This window comes from Hemitrygon akajei, chromosome 24, assembly GCF_048418815.1.
Source record: "Hemitrygon akajei chromosome 24, sHemAka1.3, whole genome shotgun sequence".
Lineage (NCBI taxonomy): Eukaryota > Metazoa > Chordata > Chondrichthyes > Myliobatiformes > Dasyatidae > Hemitrygon > Hemitrygon akajei.
In genome coordinates, this window is record NC_133147.1 from 9,382,264 (window position 1) to 9,401,038 (window position 18,775).

An 18,775-nucleotide genomic window follows, 5' to 3' on the forward strand; every position below is an offset into this window, starting at 1 on the left:
ATCTTCTGTATTGTTCCAAGATTTGCAGTATCTGCAGTCTTTTTGATTTCCTCTTCCTCCTCCTCCTTCTCCTCCTCATAAGTTCTCCAGTGTAAAGAACTCCAAAACAAAAATTCCTGGAAATGTTCTTTTTTATCTGCCTTAAATGGACAAATCCCTATTCTGACATCGGGTGTCTTAATTCTATATTGCTTAGTGTCTGCGAGCTTTGCTCTGCTGAGTGATGAACTGAGGCTGGGGCTGTGGGCCTGCTCCGCCAGCTCCGGGCTTCGTGTCTACGGACTCACTTTCGTTCCGAATGCTGTTGCTTGCTTTGGTTGCTTCCATGATTTATGGCTTTTCTCCCCTCTCCTTGCGCATCGGGAGTTAGCCTCTTCTTAATAGGTTCTCTCACGTTTATTTGTTTGGTGGCTCCCTGTAAGGAGACAGATCTCAAAGTTGTATAGCTTATACATACTTTGATAATAAATGCACTTTGAACTTTGCTTCAAGAGGGGAATCATTGTCTTGCCATCTACCTCCTCAAGCCCCTTCAGAATCCAAGAATTTAGAACATAAGAACATAAGAACTCAGAACAGGAGTCAGCCATTTGGCCCATCAAGCCTGCTCCGCCATTCAATAAGATCATGACTGATCTGGCCATGGACTCATCTCCACCTACCTGCCTTTTCACCATAGCCCATAATTCCCCTGCTATGCAAAAATCTATCCTACTTTGTCTTAAATATATTTACTGAGGTAACCTCTACTGCTTTATTGGGCAGAGAATTCCACAGATTCACCACTCTTTGTGTAAAACAGTTCTTCCTCATCTCTGTCCTAAATCTACTTTCTCAAATCTTGAGGCTATGTCCCCTAGTTCTAGCCTCACCTACCACTGGAAACAATTTTTCTGCTTCTATCTTATCTATCCGTTTCATAATTTTATATGATTCTCTAAGATATCCCCTCATTCTTCTGAATTCCAGTAGGTACTGTCCAGGTGACTTAATCTCTCCTCATTGTCTAACTCCCTCATCTCTGGAATCAACCTGGTGAACCTCTTCTGCACCGCCTCCAAAGCCAGTATATCCTTCCTCAAGTAAGGAGACCAGAACTGCATTTATTTCCGGATGCTTCACTATTTCTCCTTTAATGATAGCTTCAAGCATTTTACCAACTACAGATGTTAAGCTAACTGGCCTATAGTTACCCGCCTTTTCCCTAAATCCTGTTTTGAACATTCACCATTTTTCTTTTTTTTTCTTTTTTTTCATTTTTCCTTTTTTTGATATTTCTCCTTTTTATGTTCTTTCATTGATAGGAAGAAGACAGAGGCGTCAATTATTCATCCTGAATGGGTATGTTAGTCTAGGAGACTTGCTGGGCCGGCTCAGTTAAAATCCAAGCACTTTCCTGAGTCGTACAGATTGAGTAAGGATGCCAGGTTCCCCCTGAGCATCAGGGAATTCGATGAATTTTACTGATTTCAGCGCTGTCTTCTACATTTAGTTATCTCCTTGCTTCTTCGATGAGCTTTGAGCTTTTCACTCCAATTGGTGGACAGATCTCCAACTTGATCATTCAGCGAATGACGCCTGCAACACCATGCTCTATAAACTTCAGTTTCAAATCACAGATGATGATCAACAAGGGTTAATGGCAGGTTAATTCTTATCAGTGTGGAGGAACAGAGGGATCTTGTGGTCCTCATCCATAGATCCCTCAAAGTTGCCGTACAAATTGAGCGGGTTGTTAGCAATGTGTATAGTGTGTTGGCCTTTGTTGGGCATGTAAGAATTAAAATATGGAAGAAAACATCAAGCTCGAATGGGTCAAGAACAGTGGAAGTAGATGAATCAGATGTCTTTGTTCTTGCCATGTGCTTGAAGGAATGGAGGCTGCCATTTTGTGAAGCTGCTCTGTAACCTCCATCTTGTGAACTGATTGATGAACTGATTCTTGCTCTGGGATAACTTAATCAGAGCAATTAAATGTGTCATTTTGTGGACACAAGGCGTTTCTGTTAATGATCTGCTAAACTTGAGACCATTCTCAGATAAGCTGTGTATTGTGTTCAATGATAGGCTTGCAGAAGTAATCTTGTTATCTCAGCTCAGTGTCTGAAAGACCTAATTTGACTATTTTGAACTAGAGCCGAATAGAACAAAAAAAGTCACGTAAGGTACAAACTTATGTAGCCCTTGGCTATATCCAGTGGAAATCTGACGCAAGTGAGTTAGATGACCTTAAGTTAACAAGATTGAAGTGCAACATTTGAACTGATAAGGGAAGACTATAAGAATGAGGGGCTTCAAATGCAAAGCAGCGAGAACTCCGTAGATGATCGGAAGGAAGAACCCCTATGTCAGGGGCTGTGACAAAAAGGATCAATCATTTAGCCAACAGGAGATCCTCTATTTTGGTGTTATAAATTGGAGAAATAGTCTAAGTGAGTATTGGTGCAAAGGGAAAGGTAGAATTCAGGTTTTAACCTTTGCCTTAAATACACCCAATGACTGGGCCTCCACAGCCGCCTGTGGCAATGAATTCCACAGATTCACCACCCTCTGGCTAAAGTAATTCCTCTTAATCTCCATTCTGAATGGACATCCCTGAGGCTGTGCTCTCTGGTCCTAGACTCCCCTACCATAGGAAAAGTCCTCTCCACATCCACTCCATCCAGGCCTTTCACCATTCGATAGGTGTGAATTAGGTCACCCCTCATACGGGAAGGATACGGGGATAAGGCAGAAGATTGGGGCTGAGAGGGAATTGGACCAGCCATGATGAAATGGTGAAGCAGACTCGATGGGAAAAATGACCTAATTTAGCTCTTATATCTTATTGTCGTATGGTCTTGGCTCAAAGCGTCTCAACTGTTTAGGAATAACAATCCAATGATGCTGCCTGACCTGCTGAGCTCTTCCAGCATTTTGTTTGTGCTCCTACAAATACAGCAGTCACATTTGGGAGAAATATTCAAGTAAGAGTTTAATTAACCTTCCTTGTTTCTAAAACAAATCAATTGTAGTTCCCACACTGAAACAGTTTAATTTAAACTCCAATAGCAAATTCTGCTTTTGACTCTTCCTGGAATTTATGGAATCATTTCACCAATTAAGCATATTATGGCAGGTGCTAGTTGCAAAGTCCCCAGCGAGTGAACATGATGGTCCCAGCATCCTGAGCCCCAAAGGCTAATCACTCCTTTACTGAGCTTTTAATATTGGAATGCCAGGTGTTTGATCAGGTCTACCTTCAATGTTTTCTTCCATGATAAACCCTAAATTTGACTTTCAGATATCAGCATTTCAGGTGCAAGTGGATTACCTGACTGATCATTCATTCAGAATGATTGATTGATTGATTGATTGATCTACCTGTCTATGTAAGTATTTTGTTATTTATCTATCGATCGATTTAACATTGGATAATGTATACAGTATACAGCCTGAAATTCTTACTCCACACAGACATCCTCAAAACAGAGAGAAAAAAAGCTCAAAGAATGAATGCCAGAAATTTCAGAAGCCCAAGGCTCCCTCTACCACCCCCCCCCACGTGTAAGCAGCAGCAAAACCATCAACCCTCCCCCAAACTGCTGCAGCAAAAGCATCAATCCCCCCCCCCCCCCCCACACCATGCATGCAATATTAAGACTGCAAGGGGACCCCGGTCTAGAGTCCATCAAAACTACTGTCCATCCCAACACTTCAACATCTCAACAGGCTCTCTCTTTCTCTTCGGGATGGGGGAGAGAGAGGTATCACTCCTGCCACAGTGAGGGGGGAGGCCAGCAGCTCACCGTTTTGACGTTACAGTCTGCAACGTTGTTTACTCGAGCTCCTTCGACTTGAGAATTAGCAGACTCTCTCTCACCGTCGAGAGAGAGAGGGAGAGAGGGAGGGAGGGAGAGGGAGGGGGTAAGAGAGAGATACATAAATCAAATTTCATCATTACAGAGTTATAGAAAACCACAGCACAGAAACAGGCCCTTTGACCCATCCAGTCTGTGCTGAACCATTTAAACTGTCTACTCCAATCAACCTGCATCTGGACCATAGCCTTCAATAACCCATGTAGCTATCCAAACTTCTCCTAAATGTTGAAATCAAAATCCCATCTGTCACTTGAGCTGGCAGCTCGTTCCACACTCTCACCACTCTCTGAGTGAAGAAGTCTCCCCTCATGTTCCTCTTGAACTTTTCACCTTTCACCCTTAACCCATGACCTCTGGTTGTAGTCCTACCCAAGCTCAGAAGGAAGAAGCCTGCTTGCATTTATCCCCCTCATAATTTTGTATTCCTTTATCAAATCACCTCTTAATCTTCTACATTTTAGGGAATCAGGTTCTAACCTTTTCAATCTTTCCTTATATAGCCCATGTCCTCCAAATCCGGCAATATCCATGTAAATTTTCTCTGTACTCTTTCAACCTTATTTACTTCTTTCCTGTAGGTAGGTGACCAAAAGTGCACATAATACTCCAAATTAGGCCTCACCAAAGACTTATACAACTTCAAATATTAAACTCAATACTTTGATTTATGAACGCCAAAGTGCCACAAGACCATAAGACCATAAGATCATAAGATATTGGAGCGGAAGTAGGCCATTTGGCCCACTGAGTCTGCTCTACCATTCACTCATGGGCTGCTCCAATCCCCACTCCCCTGCCTTCTCCCCATACCTTTTGATGTCCTGGTTAATCAAGAACCTATCTATCTCTGTCTTAAATACACCCAATGACTTGGCCTCCACAGCCACTCGTGGCAACAAATTCCACAGATTTACCACCCTCTGACTAAAATAATTTCTCCGCATCTCTGTTCTAAATGGACGTCCTTAAATCCTGAAGTTGTGCCCTCTTGTCCTAGAATCCCCTACCATGGGAAATAACTTTGCCATGTCTTATCTGTTCAGGCCTTTTAACATTTGGAATGTTTCTATGAGATGCCTCCTCATTCTCCTGAACTCCAGGGAATACAGCCCAAGAGCTGCCAGACGTTCCTCATACCCTTTCTATCCTGGAATCATTCTCACGAATTTTCTCTGAACCCTCTCCAATGTCAGTATATCCTGTCTAAAATAAGTTTTAATGAAAGCCAAAAGCTTTCTTCATTACCCTATCTACCTGAGGCGCCATTTTCAATGAATTTAGGACCCGCAGTGAAATTCCAGCCGGCAGCCGCGATTCTGGTGTCCCATCGCTAGAGATGAATAAACAGTCGAGGTGGGGGGTGAAGACCCTTCATCAGGACGGAAAAGGAAGGTAGGATGGGGGCAGAAGCCAGAATAAGTAGGTGGAGGAGAGCTGGCAGGTGATATGAGAGACCAGCTGATGGGGAAGTTGGGTTAGTGGGGTCTGAAAAGTTGACTGTTTATTCCCTTCCATAGATGCTGCCTGACCTACTGATTTCCTCAGTGTATGTTGCTCTGGATTTCCAGCATCTGCGAAGTCTCTTGGGTGTTTATAAGGGATAGTCATTTTTGCACCCACTCTTTCAAATTTACCTTTATTTCAAATCTTCTACCTTTGTGTGTTTTTTTTTCTTTTGCATTTACAATTCCACTTCTAAATTTCCGTCACTGTGAACTGTCACAAGAGTCTTGACAGGAATGTGAGCAGATATAATATTTTTAAAGATGGCCAAAAAGATCGGTCAAATAAGTCACATCAAAGGAGTTTCCTGAGCTGGGAGAGGTCAAGGTGCAGAGGTCAAGAGCCAGAGTTGAGGATGTTGGCAGCTGAAGGCACAGCCACCATAGGCAGAGGCACCAGGTTATTTCTGTGTTTTACATTTTTGTACCTGACTGAATATTTAAACATATATTTTTAATGTTAGCTGCTAAGCTACCTGACAGGCTGTTGCAAATTGTGGCATCGTGAAGAAAGGTGTAAGAAGATTCTTTTTTAATATGCAGCACACAGCCTGCTGGAGGAATTCAGCAGGTCAATCAGCATCCGTGGGAGGCAAGGAACTGATGACGTTTCGGGTGAAGTTTTTTAAAATATAGTTTAATCACTTGCTGAGGTTTGGGCACCACAGGCAAAGTTGGCCTCATTTAGACCATGCCACAAAGGAACAGAAATAGGCCATTCAGCCCATCGAGTATGATCAGCCATTCCATCATGACTGATTAATTATCCCTCTCAACCCCATCCTCCTGCCTTCTGCCCATTGCCTTTACTAACCAAGAACCAATCAATATACCCAATAACTTAGCCCTCCAAAGTTATCTGTGGCAATAAAGTCCACAGATTCACCACCCTCTGACCAAAGCAAATTCTCCTCATCTCTGTTCTAACGGGATATCCTTACATAATGAGGCTGTGCCCTCTGAACCTAGTCTGTCCAACTATTGGAAACATGCTCTCCATACCCACTCTATCTAAGCCTTTCAATATTTAGCAGATTTCAATAAGATCCACCCCCCATTCTTCTAAACTCCAGCAAGTACAGGCCCAAAGCCTGTACTCCTCATATGTTAACCCTTTCATTCCTGGAATCATTCTCATGAACCTGCACTCGATCCTCTCCAACGCCAGCGCACCCTTTCCCGAGGACATGAGTTGAGAGTTAGGGGGCAAAAGTTTAAGGGTAACACGAGGGGGAATTTCTTTACTCAGAGAGTGGTAGCTGTGTGGAATGAGCTTCCAGCAGAAGTGGTAGAGGCAGGTTTGGTATTGTCATTTAAAGTAAAATTGGATAGGTATATGGACAGGAAAGGGATGGAGGGTTATGGGCTGAGTGCAGGTCAGTGGGACTAGGTGAGAGTAAGCGTTCGGCACAGACTAGAAGGGCCGAAAGGCCTGTTTCTGTGATGTAATCGTTATATGGTTATAAGGGACCCAAACCTGCTCACTATACTCCAAGTGCCTTATAAAGACACAGCATTACATCCTTGCTTTTATGTTCTAGCCCTCTCAAATTGTTTTTCCATCCTTAATAACCCTCAACAGAGTAGCTTGTCAGGCCAGCTCAGAGGTGAATAAGTTGAGAAAGAACTTCAGATGCTGGAAATCGAAAATTTTAAAAAAGGGAGGAAGCAGGAATGGTCTTCAGGTTAGGAGGCACCTGTGTGGAAAGAAACAAATTTAATGGGTCAAGTCAAAGGTCATTCATCAGAACCGGGAAAGACACAAAAGAAGCTCGATATGCCTCATTAGGATTTCTCAATGAGGGTAAAAAAGGGCTGGCCAGGGGGGTGAGCTTCAAACAAGGTTTACATAGTAGTGTAGCAATTAGCAATGATGTGGTCTTTCATTGATTCATAGAGTCGTAGAAAAGTACAGCACAAAAACAGGCCCTTTGGCCCATCTAGTCCATGCCGAACCATTTAAATGGCTTACTTCCATCACCCTGCACTAGTCCCATAGCCCTATCATCCATGTACCTATACAAACTTCTTTTAAATATCGAAATCGAGCTTGCATGCACCATTTGTGCTGGCAGCTCATTCCACACCCTCACCACCCTCTGATTCTGTTACGATTATTATTCTATTATGGAGTTATTGAGTATGCCAGCAGGAAAATGAATCTCAGGGTTGTATATGGTGACATATATGTGCTTTGATAATAGATTTACTTTGAACTTTACAGCAACAGTGACCCTGTCTGTAAGGTACTCGTAAATTCTCACTGTGACCGCGTGGGTTTCCTCTGAGTTCTCTGGTTTCCTCCCACAGTCCAAAGATATACAGGAGAGGGTTAGTAAGTTGTGGGCATGCTACGTTGGTACTGGAAGTTTGGTGATATCTTGTGGGTTGCCCCCAACACATCCCCCTCTGTAATGGTGGTTGGTGCAAACAACACATTTCACTGTATTTCTCAGCGTTTCGATGCACATGTGACAAATTAAGCTCACCTTTGACCTTAAGCAACACACACACAAAATGCTGGGGGATCTCAGCAGATCAGGCAGCGTCTATAGAAAAGAATGAACTCTCAACAGTTCGGGCCGAGACCCTTCATCAGGACTGAGAAGGAAGGGGCAAGATGCCACAGTAAAAAGATGGGTGGAGAGGAAGGAGACCATAAGACCATAATATATGGAAGAGGATAGCTGGAAGGTGATAGGTGAAGCCAGGTGGGTGGGAAAGTTAAAAGGTTGGAGAGGAAGGAATCTGATAGGAGAGGAGAGTGGACCATATGAAAAGGGAAGGAAGAGAGGACCCAGGGGAAGTAATAGGCAGGTGAGAAGAAGTGAAGGGTCAGTGTGGGGAATAGAGGAAGTGGAGAGTGGGGGAAGGGAGTTTATTTACCAGAAGGACCAGAATTGATACTCTACCATCAGGTTGGAGGCTACCCAGATGGAATATAAGGTGTTGCTTCTCTACCTTGAGGATGGCTTCATCTTGGCACAAGAGGAGCCCATAAACTGCCATGTAGGAATGGGAATGGGAATGGGAATTAAAATATTTGGCCACCACGAAGTCCTGCTTGTGGTGGATGGAGCGGAGGTGTTTGACAAAGCAGTCCCCCAGTTTTTAATCTTTAATCCTTAAACTCACCAGTGGAACAGATAAAGAGTGAGATCACAGAGGAAAGGATGTTGGAAATGAGAACAGTAAGATATGCCTGGCAGCTCAGGCTGGGAATCTCCTCCACTCTCAGAGAAAAGAAAACAAAAAAAGATTAAAAAACACATATGGTGATCCTGTGCCCAAGATGGTGGAGCATCCAGCTGAGGTTGCCACTCAGGGTCCAACAAATGGTGCATTTGTTTGTCTTATACATCCTTGTTACAATCACAAGATCCTGCAGGACATTAAGAATACAAAAAAAACTATAAGACTACAGTTCAAAGTAAATTTTATTACCAGAGTACATATATGTCACCACATACAACCCTGAGATTCATTTTCCTGTGGGCATACTCAGCAAATCTGTAGACATTGTGTAGATTGGAGGAATTAGTGTTTGGAGCTATTGGATTTGCTTTCTAGCTGGTTCAGTACAACATTGTGGGCTGAAGAGCCTGTTCCTGTGCTGTACACTTCTAATAGTAACTATAACAGGATCAATGAAAGATCATCCAGAGTGTAGAAGACAACAAACTGTGCAAATGCAAATATAAACAAATAGCAATAAATAACGAGAACATGAGATAATGAGATGAAGAGTTCTTAAAGTGAGCTCATTGGTTGTGAGAACATCTCAATGAATGAGCAAGTGAGTGTAGTTAACCCTTTTTGTTCAAGAGCCTGTTGTTTGAGGGGTAGTAACTTTTCTTGAACCTGGTGGTGTGAGCCCTGAGGCTCTTGTACCTTCTACCTGACCGGCAACAGCGAGAAAAAGGCAGGACCCTGGGAGTGGGGATCCCTGATGATCCGATGCCACTCCCCCATGACAGCGCCTCGTGTAGATGTGCTCAGTAGCTGCGAAGGCCCCACCCGTGATGCATTGGGCTGAATCCACTAACCCTTGTTCAACCCTCTGTTCGAAGGCATTGGTGCCTCCACGCCAGGCCACAGTGGAATTGTTTGTTTTATATAGCATTCTTGGAATTGCAGGACCCTGCAGGACATTAAGAAGAGAAAAAAAAACCTGTCTACTTATATCTACAGAATATTTTTTATCTGTTAGTACTGTTGTGTTAATATTATTTGATGTGCTGTATGTGGTATATATACTGGCTTTTGCACCCTGATCTCAGGGGACTACTATTTCATTTAGATGTACGTGTATGTGTATGCTTGATTACACTTGAACTTGATTATCACAGATGGGTACTGAAATCAAGTTACCTGTTGTGGGATTCAGTTCTGAATCCCCAGATGCAGAGCGTGACTGTGAGGTCGTTTATAAGACCATGAGACATAGGAGCAGAATTAGGCCATTCGGCCCATCGAGTCTGCTCCACCATTCCATCATTTCCCTCGCACACCCAATTGTCTGGGGTCTTCAGAATTGGACCTGCCAGGTCTGGCAGCACAAGCCTGCTCTGGCCAACACCCCTGACAACCACATATACGTGCCGACGGCTGCTCACCCGTTCTTCACCCCTCTCTGACCATCTAGGCACATGACAGGACTCTGGATTTCCTGTGAAGCCAGTTCCAGTGACCCAGCGTGATCCCAGATGTGCGTCAGTTTGTCTCAACGTGCCCAGTCCACTTCTGCCAACAAGTGGCCCTCTGGGCTCCTGCGGCCACTACCGATCCCCCGATGCCCGTGATCCGATATCACCATGGACTTCATTATGAGTTCACCACCTGCTGATAGGGCCACGGTGCTCACGACAGCGGTGGACCAGTTGTCCCACTTCATTGCCCTCCCCAATCTTCCATCAACTGCTGAGACGGTGGAAACACAAAGTACACTGCAGATGCTGTGGTCAAATCAACACGTACAAACAAGCTGGATGAACTCAGCAGGTCGGACAGCATCCTGGCGAAGGGTCTCGGCCCGAAACGCTGACTGCTCGTTTCAACGGATGCTGCCCGACCTGCTGAGTTCATCCAGCTTGTTTGTACGTGTTGTTGAGACGGTGGAGCTGGTTCTTCAGCATGTAGTTTACCTCCACAGTTTCCCTCAGGACACCGTGTTGACCACAGACCACGATTCATCTCCTACCTCCTCGTCTGCTCCTCTGCGAGTTTGTCCTCTGGAATTCACCCGCAGGTCAATGGTCAGTCGGGAAGAGCCAATCAGAGTGGAGATGTTCCTGTGATGCATCGCCACCTCTAACCCTTCCGCATGGAAGAAGTATCTGCTTTGGGCAGAAGTGACCCACAATCTACACAGTTCATCTGCCAAGGGTATGTCACCCTTTAAACTGCTTCATGGCCGCCAACCCCCATCGTTCCCTGTATAGGAGCTAACGGTGGAGGTCCCACCCACCAGGACCCTGGTTCACTGATGTCGGAAATCTTGGAAGAGGGTATGGACGGCCACCATCAGTGCCCAGCCAGACTACTCCAACCTGGGGACCTCAGATCAGCCACTGCGCACCGACCCTCTGCAGGTTCTCGTCCTGGTTCATTGCTCCTTTCACGATTACCCATTGCATCAGCCCAGACACTTACCGTCTCCAGCTGACCCGTCCCTCAGGATCACTCTTACATTGCTAGTGTCCTCCCTCAAGCCCCTTGTCCAAGGACCACTCAACCCACCTGAGCCTGGACCTCTGGAAGCAAGGATGGAGAAAGGTGGCCCAGTGTACACGGTTCACCGTTTGATCCGTTCCCATTGTCGTGCAGTACCTCGTCCACTGGGAAGGGTACGGATCGGAGGAGAGATCTTGGGAGATCTCGAGGTGAATGCGGAAGCTGAGCACTGGTGGCTGCCTGCTTTTTTATTGCTCTGTAACAGAGAGAGGAGACTGTCTGTGATCACGGGTGAGATCACTCTGCAACAGAGAGAGGGGACTGTCTTTGATCACGGGTGAGATCACTCTGCAACAGAGAGAGGGGACTGTCTTTGATCACGGGTGTGATCACTGCAACAGAGAGAGGGGACTGTCTTTGATCACGGGTGAGATCACTCTGCAACAGAGAGAGGGGACTGTCTTTGATCACGGGTGTGATCACTGCAACAGAGAGAGGGGACTGTCTTTGATCACGGGTGTGATCACTGCAACAGAGAGAGGAGACTGTCTTTGATCACGGGTGAGATCACTGCAACAGAGAGAGGAGACTGTCTTTGATCACGGGTGAGATCACTGCAACAGAGAGAGGGGACTGTCTTTGATCACGGGTGTGATCACTGCAACAGAGAGAGGGGACTGTCTTTGATCACGGGTGTGATCACTGCAACAGAGAGAGGGGACTGTCTTTGATCACGGGTGAGATCACTGCAACAGAGAGAGGAGACTGTCTTTGATCACGGGTGAGATCACTCTGCAACAGAGAGAGGGGACTGTCTTTGATCACGGGTGAGATCACTCTGCAACAGAGAGAGGGGACTGTCTTTGATCACGGGTGAGATCACTCTGCAACAGAGAGAGGGGACTGTCTTTGATCACGGGTGTGATCACTGCAACAGAGAGAGGAGACTGTCTTTGATCACGGGTGAGATCACTGCAACAGAGAGAGGAGACTGTCTTTGATCACGGGTGTGATCACTGCAACAGAGAGAGGGGACTGTCTTTGATCACGGGTGAGATCACTGCAACAGAGAGAGGAGACTGTCTTTGATCACGGGTGAGATCACTCTGCAACAGAGAGAGGGGACTGTCTTTGATCACGGGTGAGATCACTGCAACAGAGAGAGGAGACTGTCTTTGATCACGGGTGAGATCACTCTGCAACAGAGAGAGGGGACTGTCTTTGATCACGGGTGAGATCACTGCAACAGAGAGAGGAGACTGTCTTTGATCACGGGTGAGATCACTCTGCAACAGAGAGAGGAGACTGTCTTTGATCACAGGTGAGATCACTGCAACAGAGAGAGGAGACTGTCTTTGATCACGGGTGAGATCACTCTGCAACAGAGAGAGGAGACTGTCTTTGATCACGGGTGAGATCACTCTGCAACAGAGAGAGGGGACTGTCTTTGATCACGGGTGAGATCACTCTGCAACAGAGAGAGGAGACTGTCTTTGATCACGGGTGAGATCACTCTGCAACAGAGAAAGGAGACTGTCTTTGATCACGGGTGAGATCACTGCAACAGAGAGAGGGGACTGTCTTTGATCACGGATGAGATCACTCTGCAACAGAGAGAGGGGACTGTCTTTGATCACGGGTGAGATCACTCTGCAACAGAGAGAGGGGACTGTCTTTGATCACGGGTGAGATCACTCTGCAACAGAGAGAGGAGACTGTCTTTGATCACGGGTGAGATCACTCTGCAACAGAGAGAGGAGACTGTCTTTGATCACGGGTGAGATCACTCTGCAACAGAGAGAGGGGACTGTCTTTGATCACGGGTGAGATCACTCTGCAACAGAGAGAGGGGACTGTCTTTGATCACGGGTGGGATCACTGCAACAGAGAGAGGAGACTGTCTTTGATCACGGGTGAGATCACTCTGCAACAGAGAGAGGAGACTGTCTTTGATCACGGGTGAGATCACTCTGCAACAGAGAGAGGGGACTGTCTTTGATCACGGGTGAGATCACTCTGCAACAGAGAGAGGGGACTGTCTTTGATCACGGGTGAGATCACTCTGCAACAGAGAGAGGAGACTGTCTTTGATCACGGGTGAGATCACTCTGCAACAGAGAGAGGAGACTGTCTTTGATCACGGGTGAGATCACTCTGCAACAGAGAGAGGGGACTGTCTTTGATCACGGGTGGGATCACTGCAACAGAGAGAGGAGACTGTCTTTGATCACGGGTGAGATCACTGCAACAGAGAGAGGGGACTGTCTTTGATCACGGGTGTGATCACTGCAACAGAGAGAGGAGACTGTCTTTGATCACGGGTGAGATCACTCTGCAACAGAGAGAGGGGACTGTCTTTGATCACGGGTGAGATCACTCTGCAACAGAGAGAGGGGACTGTCTTTGATCACGGGTGGGATCACTGCAACAGAGAGAGGAGACTGTCTTTGATCACGGGTGAGATCACTGCAACAGAGAGAGGGGACTGTCTTTGATCACGGGTGAGATCACTCTGCAACAGAGAGAGGAGACTGTCTTTGATCACGGGTGAGATCACTCTGCAACAGAGAGAGGAGACTGTCTTTGATCACGGGTGAGATCACTCTGCAACAGAGAGAGGAGACTGTCTTTGATCACGGGTGAGATCACTCTGCAACAGAGAGAGGAGACTGTCTTTGATCACGGGTGAGATCACTCTGCAACAGAGAGAGGGGACTGTCTTTGATCACGGGTGAGATCACTGCAACAGAGAGAGGGGACTGTCTTTGATCACGGGTGTGATCACTGCAACAGAGAGAGGAGACTGTCTTTGATCACGGGTGAGATCACTCTGCAACAGAGAGAGGGGACTGTCTTTGATCACGGGTGAGATCACTCTGCAACAGAGAGAGGGGACTGTCTTTGATCACGGGTGGGATCACTGCAACAGAGAGAGGAGACTGTCTTTGATCACGGGTGAGATCACTGCAACAGAGAGAGGGGACTGTCTTTGATCACGGGTGTGATCACTGCAACAGAGAGAGGAGACTGTCTTTGATCACGGGTGAGATCACTCTGCAACAGAGAGAGGGGACTGTCTTTGATCACGGGTGAGATCACTCTGCAACAGAGAGAGGGGACTGTCTTTGATCACGGGTGGGATCACTGCAACAGAGAGAGGAGACTGTCTTTGATCACGGGTGAGATCACTGCAACAGAGAGAGGGGACTGTCTTTGATCACGGGTGTGATCACTGCAACAGAGAGAGGAGACTGTCTTTGATCACGGGTGAGATCACTGCAACAGAGAGAGGAGACTGTCTTTGATCACGGGTGTGATCACTGCAACAGAGAGAGGAGACTGTCTTTGATCACGCGTGTGATCACTGCAACAGAGAGAGGAGACTGTCTTTGATCACGGGTGAGATCACTGCAACAGAGAGAGGGGACTGTCTTTGATCACGGGTGAGATCACTGCAACAGAGAGAGGAGACTGTCTTTGATCACGGGTGAGATCACTCTGCAACAGAGAGAGGAGACTGTCTTTGATCACGGGTGAGATCACTCTGCAACAGAGAGAGGAGACTGTCTTTGATCACGGGTGAGATCACTCTGCAACAGAGAGAAGGGACTGTCTTTGATCACGGGTGAGATCACTGCAACAGAGAGAGGAGACTGTCTTTGATCACGGGTGAGATCACTCTGCAACAGAGAGAGGAGACTGTCTTTGATCACGGGTGAGATCACTCTGCAACAGAGAGAGGAGACTGTCTTTGATCACGGGTGAGATCACTCTGCAACAGAGAGAAGGGACTGTCTTTGATCACGGGTGAGATCACTGCAACAGAGAGAGGAGACTGTCTTTAATCACGGGTGAGATCACTCTGCAACAGAGAGAGGAGACTGTCTTTGATCACGGGTGAGATCACTCTGCAACAGAGAGAGGGGACTGTCTTTGATCACGGGTGGGATCACTGCAACAGAGAGAGGAGACTGTCTTTGATCACGGGTGAGATCACTGCAACAGAGAGAGGGGACTGTCTTTGATCACGGGTGTGATCACTGCAACAGAGAGAGGAGACTGTCTTTGATCACGGGTGAGATCACTGCAACAGAGAGAGGAGACTGTCTTTGATCACGGGTGTGATCACTGCAACAGAGAGAGGAGACTGTCTTTGATCACGCGTGTGATCACTGCAACAGAGAGAGGAGACTGTCTTTGATCACGGGTGAGATCACTGCAACAGAGAGAGGGGACTGTCTTTGATCACGGGTGAGATCACTGCAACAGAGAGAGGAGACTGTCTTTGATCACGGGTGAGATCACTCTGCAACAGAGAGAGGGGACTGTCTTTGATCACGGGTGAGATCACTCTGCAACAGAGAGAGGAGACTGTCTTTGATCACGGGTGGGATCACTGCAACAGAGAGAGGGGACTGTCTTTGATCACGGGTGAGATCACTCTGCAACAGAGAGAGGGGACTGTCTTTGATCACGGGTGGGATCACTGCAACAGAGAGAGGAGACTGTCTTTGATCACGGGTGAGATCACTCTGCAACAGAGAGAGGGGACTGTCTTTGATCACGGGTGAGATCACTCTGCAACAGAGAGAGGAGACTGTCTTTGATCACGGGTGAGATCACTCTGCAACAGAGAGAGGAGACTGTCTTTGATCACGGGTGAGATCACTGCAACAGAGAGAGGAGACTGTCTTTGATCACGGGTGAGATCACTGCAACAGAGAGAGGAGACTGTCTTTGATCACGGGTGAGATCACTGCAACAGAGAGAGGAGACTGTCTTTGATCACGGGTGAGATCACTGCAACAGAGAGAGGAGACTGTCTTTGATCACGGGTGAGATCACTGCAACAGAGAGAGGAGACTGTCTTTGATCACGGGTGAGATCACTGCAACAGAGAGAGGAGACTGTCTTTGATCACGGGTGAGATCACTCTGCAACAGAGAGAGGAGACTGTCTTTGATCACGGGTGAGATCACTCTGCAACAGAGAGAGGAGACTGTCTTTGATCACGGGTGAGATCACTCTGCAACAGAGAGAGGGGACTGTCTTTGATCACGGGTGAGATCACTCTGCAACAGAGAGAGGAGACTGTCTTTGATCACGGGTGTGATCACTGCAACAGAGAGAGGAGACTGTCTTTGATCACGGATGAGATCACTCTGCAACAGAGAGAGGAGACTGTCTTTGATCACGGATGAGATCACTCTGCAACAGAGAGAGGGGACTGTCTTTGATCACGGGTGAGATCACTCTGCAACAGAGAGAGGGGACTGTCTTTGATCACGGGTGAGATCACTCTGCAACAGAGAGAGGGGACTGTCTTTGATCACGGGTGAGATCACTCTGCAACAGAGAGAGGGGACTGTCTTTGATCACGGGTGAGATCACTGCAACAGAGAGAGGAGACTGTCTTTGATCACGGGTGAGATCACTGCAACAGAGAGAGGGGACTGTCTTTGATCACGGGTGAGATCACTGCAACAGAGAGAGGAGACTGTCTTTGATCACGGGTGAGATCACTGCAACAGAGAGAGGAGACTGTCTTTGATCACGGGTGAGATCACTGCAACAGAGAGAGGAGACTGTCTTTGATCACGGGTGAGATCACTGCAACAGAGAGAGGGGACTGTCTTTGATCACGGGTGAGATCACTGCAACAGAGAGAGGAGACTGTCTTTGATCACGGGTGAGATCACTGCAACAGAGAGAGGAGACTGTCTTTGATCACGGGTGAGATCACTGCAACAGAGAGAGGAGACTGTCTTTGATCACGGGTGAGATCACTGCAACAGAGAGAGGGGACTGTCTTTGATCACGGGTGAGATCACTGCAACAGAGAGAGGAGACTGTCTTTGATCACGGGTGAGATCACTGCAACAGAGAGAGGGGACTGTCTTTGATCACGGGTGAGATCACTGCAACAGAGAGAGGAGACTGTCTTTGATCACGGGTGAGATCACTGCAACAGAGAGAGGGGACTGTCTTTGATCACGGGTGAGATCACTGCAACAGAGAGAGGGGACTGTCTTTGATCACGGGTGAGATCACTCTGCAACAGAGAGAGGAGACTGTCTTTGATCACGGGTGAGATCACTGCAACAGAGAGAGTCTTTGATCACGGGTGAGATCACTCTGCAACAGAGAGAGGAGACTGTCTTTGATCACGGGTGAGATCACTGCAACAGAGAGAGGAGACTGTCTTTGATCACGGGTGAGATCACTCTGCAACAGAGAGAGGAGACTGTCTTTGATCACGGGTGAGATCACTGCAACAGTGAGAGGAGACTGTCTTTGATCACGGGTGAGATCACTCTGCAACAGAGAGAGGAGACTGTCTTTGATCACGGGTGAGATCACTGCAACAGAGAGAGGAGACTGTCTTTGATCACGGGTGAGATCACTGCAACAGAGAGAGGGGACTGTCTTTGATCACGGGTGAGATCACTCTGCAACAGAGAGAGGAGACTGTCTTTGATCACGGGTGAGATCACTCTGCAACAGAGAGAGGAGACTGTCTTTGATCACGCGTGTGATCACTGCAACAGAGAGAGGGGACTGTCTTTGATCACGGGTGAGATCACTGCAACAGAGATAGATAGATACTTTATTCATCCCCATGGGGAAATTCAACTTTTTTCCAATGTCCCATACACTTGTTGTAGCAAAACTAATTACATACAATACTTAACTCAGTAAAAATATGATATGCATCTAAATCACTATCTCAAAAAGCATTAATAATAGCTTTTAAAAAGTTCTTAAGTCCTGGCGGTAGAATTGTAAAGCCTAATGGCATTGGGGAGTATTGACCTCTTCATCCTGTCTGAGGAGCATTGCATCGATAGTAACCTGTCGCTGAAACTGCTTCTCTGTCTCTGGATGGTGCTATGTACAGAGTTATCCATAATTGACCGTAGCCTACTCAGCGCCCTTCGCTCAGCTACCGATGCTAAACTCTCCAGTACTTTGCCCACGACAGAGCCCGCCTTCCTTACCAGCTTATTAAGACGTGAGGCGTCCCTCTTCTTAATGCTTCCTTCCCAACACGCCACCACAAAGAAGAGGGCGCTCTCCACAACTGACCTATAGAACATCTTCAGCATCTCACTACAGACATTGAATGACGCCAACCTTCTTAGGAAGTACAGTCAACTCTGTGCCTTCCTGCACAAGGCATCTGTGTTGGCAGTCCAGTCTAGCTTCTCGTCTAACTGTACTCCCAGATACTTGTAGGTCTTAACCTGCTCCACACATTCTCCATTAATGATCACTGGCTCCATATGAGGCCTAGATCTCCTAAAGTCCACCACCATCTCCTTGGTCTTGGTGATATTGAGATGCAGGTAGTTTGAGTTGCACCATATCACAAAGTCCTGTATCAGTTTCCTATACTCCTCCTCCTGTCTTTGATCACGGGTGAGATCACTGCAACAGAGAGAGGGGACTGTCTTTGATCACGGGTGAGATCACTGCAACAGAGAGAGGAGACTGTCTTTGATCACGGGTGAGATCACTCTGCAACAGAGAGAGGAGACTGTCTTTGATCACGGGTGAGATCACTCTGCAACAGAGAGAGGGGACTGTCTTTGATCACGGGTGGGATCACTGCAACAGAGAGAGGGGACTGTCTTTGATCACGGGTGGGATCACTGCAACAGAGAGAGGAGACTGTCTTTGATCACGGGTGAGATCACTGCAACAGAGAGAGGGGACTGTCTTTGATCACGGGTGAGA